This window comes from Mastomys coucha, unplaced genomic scaffold (genome assembly GCF_008632895.1).
Source record: "Mastomys coucha isolate ucsf_1 unplaced genomic scaffold, UCSF_Mcou_1 pScaffold16, whole genome shotgun sequence".
Lineage (NCBI taxonomy): Eukaryota > Metazoa > Chordata > Mammalia > Rodentia > Muridae > Mastomys > Mastomys coucha.
In genome coordinates, this window is record NW_022196898.1 from 41,698,264 (window position 1) to 41,703,985 (window position 5,722).

A 5,722-nucleotide genomic window follows, 5' to 3' on the forward strand; every position below is an offset into this window, starting at 1 on the left:
AGGCAGACAGGAAGGCAGACAGGCAGGCAGGCAGGAAGGCAGACCAGCAGGCAGATAAAAAGGTGAGAGGTAGGGGAGAAAGGGAGGAAGAAAGGATGAGAAAGAATAGTCGAGGAGAGAAAAAACGCCTCCTAGAATGAAAAAGATATTTGAAGTCTAGAGAGATGGCTCCACAGTTAAAGAGGACCTGAGCTTAATTTCTGGAATTCATATAGAGGTTCACAACCCTCTATCATTCCGGTTTCAGGAGAGCTGATGCTCTTTTGACCAGTCATTATCAGTAAACATAAATAAAAAGAATAAATCTTTTTAAAAACAGGTTTTTGCTTTGCTTTGAGACAGGGTCTCTCTCTGTAGTGCTTACTCTCCTATAACTTATTTTGTAAAAAAGGCTGGTCTGAAAGATCTGCATACCTCTGCCCCCAAGTGCTAAGTTAAAGGTGTGCACCACCACACACCTCTATTTTTAAAAATAGTTAGTTTTAAAATAAATACTATTTCTTCAATATATGGCTGATAAAATATATCACTAAAACCACCTAGAGTCCAGTTGATTTTTCAGAACTTAAAATTCGGTATCTTCAATAGATACAGGAAAATTCTGATTTTTCATCATATCAGTTTCAATATATAGTTTTTTTTTTAAATCGTCCAACTAACGGAAGTTGTTCAATTTATTAACAAAAAAAGAAAAATAGTTGAAATTTAAATCTTAAACCCTCCCCAAAAAACACTCAACATAAAATTCCTAATATGGACACATATCCAAATTTATTTTACTATACTTAAAAGGTATATATTCTTTTATTTTTATAAAAATTTAATAAAATTTATTTTAAAATATATAACTCAGTATTGACATTTTCTTTATTTTATAAATTAATTTATTTTTTACACTCCATATTCCATTCCCTACCCCCCCATCCACCCTCCAACTATTCCACATCCCACACCTCCTCCACAACCTACCTGTCTCCACGTGGATGCCCCACCCCCAACCCCACCTGACCTCTAAATTCCCTGGGCCTCCAATCTCTTGAAGGTTAGGTGCATCATCTCTGAATGAACACAGACCTAGAAGTCCTCTACTGTGTGTGTGTGTGTTGGGGACCTCATATCAACTGCTGTATGCTGCCTGTTTAGTGGTCCAGTGTTTGAGACTGCTGGTCCTCCTACAGGATCACCCTTCTCCTCAGTTTCTCTCAGCCTTCCCAAATTCAACAACAGGGGTCAGCTGCTTCTGTCCATTGGTTGGTACAAGTATCTGTATCTGATTCTTTCAGCTGCTTGTTGGGTATTCCAGAGTTCGTTCATGCTAAGTCCTTTTTTGTGAGTGCTCCATATCCTCAGTAATAGTGTCAGGCCTTGGGACCTCCCCTTGAGCTGGATCCCACTTTGGGCCTGTCGTTGGACCTTCTTTTCCTCAGGCACCTCTCCATTTCCATGCTATAATTCTTTCAGATAGGAACAATTATGGATCAGAGATGTGACTGTGGAATGGCAACCCCATCCCACACTTGATGCCCTGTCTTCATGCTGGAAGTGGCCTCTATAAGCTCCTTCTCCCTACAGTTGGGCATTTCATCTAAGGTCCCTCCCTTTGATTCCTGCCTTATTTGTGATAGCCAGAAGCTGAAACAACATAGATGTCCCATGACAGAAGAATGGATACAGAAACTGTGGTTCATTTACTACTTAGCTATTAAGAATAAGGACATTCTGAGTTTTGCAGGCAAATGGGTGGAACTAGAAAATATCATCCTGAGTGCAGTAACTCAAACCCAGAAGGAAGTGCATGGTATGTACTCACTAATAAGTGGATATTAGGAAGAAAAATAAGTACAGAATACCCAAGATACAGTCCACAGAACTCAAAAAGGTCAACAAGCTGAAGTGCCCAAGTGAGGACACCTCAGTCCCACTTGGGAGAGAGAAGAAAGCAATCATAAGTGGGGAAAGAGGGAGGGACCTGGGAGGGAAAGAGGAAGGGAAGGGTGGAGTGGGGGAGGGAGCAGGAACCTGATCAGGTATTGGGTGAGGAAAAAGGACTGAAGCCCTGAGGGCCAGTAGAAAGAATATAAACAGACAACCTCAGGAAATAGGAGGTTGGGGAGACCCACCAGAATGCACATGGGAGGTAAGAGACTCTCAGTATTGACATTTTTTAAGTCATCAAAATAATTTATAATAGTTAAATGCCTCTTAAATATACATATCTTCTGCAGCTAAAAGTAATATGCACTTAACCAGTTTTTTAAATCTACTTGGAACATTAAACATGATGCATTTTCTTTGACTGTTGTGTCAATGTTTCCTATGGTATCTTTTGTTCCTGAGATTCTCTCTTCTATCTCTTGTATTCTGTTGATGATGCTTGCATCTATGACTCCTGATCTCTTTCCTAGGCTTCCTATCTCCAGGGTTGTCTACCTTTGTGATTTCTTTATTGTTTCTATCTGGTTGTGTTTTCCTGTAATTCTTTAAGGGATTTTTGTGTTTCCTCATTACAGTATTCTACCTGTTTACCTGTGTTCTCTTGTATTTCTTTAAGGGAGTTATTTATGTCCTTCTTAAAGTCCTCTATCATCTGACTTTAAATCAGAGTCTTGCTTTTCTGGTGTGTGGGGGTAACCAGGGTTTGCTGTGGTGGGAGAACTGGGTTCTGATGACTCCAAGTAGCCTTAGTTTCTGTTGCTTATGTTCTTGCCCTTGCCTCTCGCCATCTGTTTATCTCTGGTGTTAGCTGGTCTTGCTGTCTCAGGCTGTGGCTTATCCCTCCTCCAAGCCTGCGCATCAGAACTCCTGGGAGACCAGTTCTCTCTGGGAGGAACTTAGGTATGGAGAGAATGTGGCACTGGGTCAGCTCCAGGGTTCAGAATGGAAACGTCTGTCTCTTCCTTCGTTCCGGTGTCCTGATGGCTCAGGGCAGGTCCCTCTTGGGGCAAGAATTTGAGCAGAAGTAGTGGTCTTATCTGTGTTCACAGGTAAGTCAGCACTCCTAGGAGACCAGCCCTCTCTGTACAGTATTTGAGTATAGAGCATTGTGGCACAGTATCAGCTCCCAGCGCAGATCAGAAACCAGAAGGCTCCTGTCCCAGGCTGCTCCTCAGTTCCTGTGACCCGAGAGCTCAAGTGGGTGCCTCTGAGCAGAAGTGGTGGTCTTACCTGTGCTCACAGGCTTGTCAGCACTCCTAGGAGACCAGCTCTGTCCCGGCAGTATTTGGGTAAGGAGTGCTGTGGCACAGGATCCAAAAGATATATTTTTTTAAACTCCTATTTTTCTACTAAGCTTCTTATTTATAAGACCTGAAAATATGAAGGAAATAAAAAATAAATGGCATATTTGAAGGTTATCTTGGATTGCTGAAGCTCAGAAAAGAGATCAGAAAAGACCAGCTCTATGGGACCCTCACCTTCACCTCTCTGAGGAAATATCCTCTAAGAGGAGAAATAAAATTACATTTATATTCTCAGATCCCCTTCTTACTGTTAAGAAATAAAAGTACAAAGTTCACCCAAGTAAAGTAGCCAATATTAGAAAAACAACAAAATTCTGATAATTATATAATAGCTATGCCTTCATATAACTTCAATGTTAGCCAAAGTGCCATATAATTGGCATAATTAACTTGCTTAATTTTTTAATATCCCTTAAGAATGCATTATTGTCCTGATTTTAAGGATAAGGAAATGGACTCAGAGACTAAGTAGCTTGCCAGAATGCAATGGGAAGGAAAACAAAGCAAACAAAAAAAGGAAAAGGAAAAGGGAAAGGAAGGAAGGAGGGAAAGATGGAAGAAGGAAAGGCGAGTTAAAAGACAAACTTCATGGACTCCAGATTCCAAAGCTTCTGTATCTAACACTGTTCTAGACTGGCGTAGAGCATCGGCAAAGTGGTGGCTGTGTTGCTTATTGTAACTCCCCTTGCCTGAGGTCTGATTCTTCAGATCCTGTCTGCTTCTGATAACCACACCTCTCTGCCCACCTCCTGCTATTTGCCACGCCTCTCTCCTGGTTCCAGTTGTGTAGCCTAGGCTGGTCTTGAACTCGTGACGGTCTGTCATGGTCTCCCGAAAATTTAGACTAGGTAAGTACCCCACTCACCTTGACATTTAAAAATGACTAAATTTTCTATAAGACATTCTCTCTATAACCCAAACTAAAGCTAGCTACAGTTCAGAGACAGAGAGACACTTAAAGGGCTTTGTGGTGTAAAAATAATGTTTGTTAATATTAATTTAAAGAATATTAATTGTTTATAATTGGGTCTTACCTTCTAAAAACTATGGTTATGGCTTAATTTTACATAAAAAATTAGACGACAGAGAAGTGTGATCACTCAGCCATCTTTCATTTAATCCTCTTGTTACAAGCCAACAGGTAGTATAGGTGAGGCAAAACCCCTCCCCCAAGTTTGTCAGCATGCTGGCCCAATCAGCAGCTCCTTTAGTCTCTGGCGGCAGGACTTCCGATGTAACTGGAATCAGGAGAAAGGCATGGCTAATAGCAGGAGGTGGGCAGAGAGGTGTGGTTATCAGAAGCAGACAGGATCTGAAGAATCAGACTTCAGGCAGGGTGGGGTTACAGCTTAAATCTATTCCATCAGACAAATTTATCACAATAGATTCTTCTTTTTCTTTTCTTTTTTAAAAAGAGCTATTTATTTATTTTATGTATATGTATACACTGTAGCTGTCCTCAAACACACCAGAAGAGGGCACCGAAACCCATTACAGATGGTTGTGAGCTACCATGTGGTTGCTGGGAATTGAACTCAGGACTTCTGGAAGAGCAGTCGGTGCTCTTAACCACGGAGCCATCTCTCTAGCCCCCTTGCAAGAGGGTTTTAATAAGAAGTGGAAATAAGAATAAAAATATTACCAATATAAACCCACAGAAATGATGTTGGTGCCATTTATTCTGAGCCATAGTACACTTTACTTGAGTACTAATGGATCTCAAAACAAAAAGAATAAAAAGATATGACCATGCATCCTGGGTCACAGTAGCCACAATGGTTTGTGTCCTTTCCACCAGTGTCTGACTGCCTGCAGTCTTTGTACCTCTGCCCCAGTTTTCCACACTGACCTTGGCCCTGATGCTCAGCACTACTCTGACCCTGGGGAAAACCCAAGGAGGCCTGAGATTCTACAGCTTGCCTTGGTAATCCTACAGGTACCTGGAAAGATCACACACTGGTTCTGGCAGTACCCTTTAAAATCAGAGGAAATTGAGGACCAAGTGCTGTATGTCTTGAAACTCAATGACAAGCTTGGCCCAGAAGAGCCTTCAGTGTCCTTCTTATGATGGACATGGGCTTGAAGAATTTGGACCAAGTAGAGATGATGATGTTCATGGAAGATGAATTTGGATTTGAAATTCCTGATAGAGATGCAGAGAAGTTAGTGTGTCTGCAAGAAACACTAGAATGCGTTACAGGTAAGAAGGATGTATATGAATAAAGTATCAGAGCTTTCTTCCTTACCAACAGGACTCCAAGAACACAAGATAGAGTCATATGAAATTTATTATGAAACTTTGAAAAAAAAAAGAGTTGGATTTGTGGATTTGTCCAACCCAGAGCTTTGTACATGTTAGACAAAAACTATGTTCCTTATATATACCTGGGCCCGAACAGGATGCCTTTTTTTTTTTCTATTATCATCATCACCGACCTCTTTAATATCCTTTCCCAAACTAGACACTGCCAATAGATATAAAT

At 41.0% G+C, this 5,722-nt stretch overlaps 1 pseudogene; it reads left to right on the forward strand.

Annotated features, from left to right (window-relative positions):
* The first annotated feature begins 5,047 nt into the window (after window positions 1-5,047).
* LOC116093238 lies at window positions 5,048-5,462 on the forward strand (annotated as a pseudogene).
* Window positions 5,463-5,722: the final 260 nt, after the last annotated feature.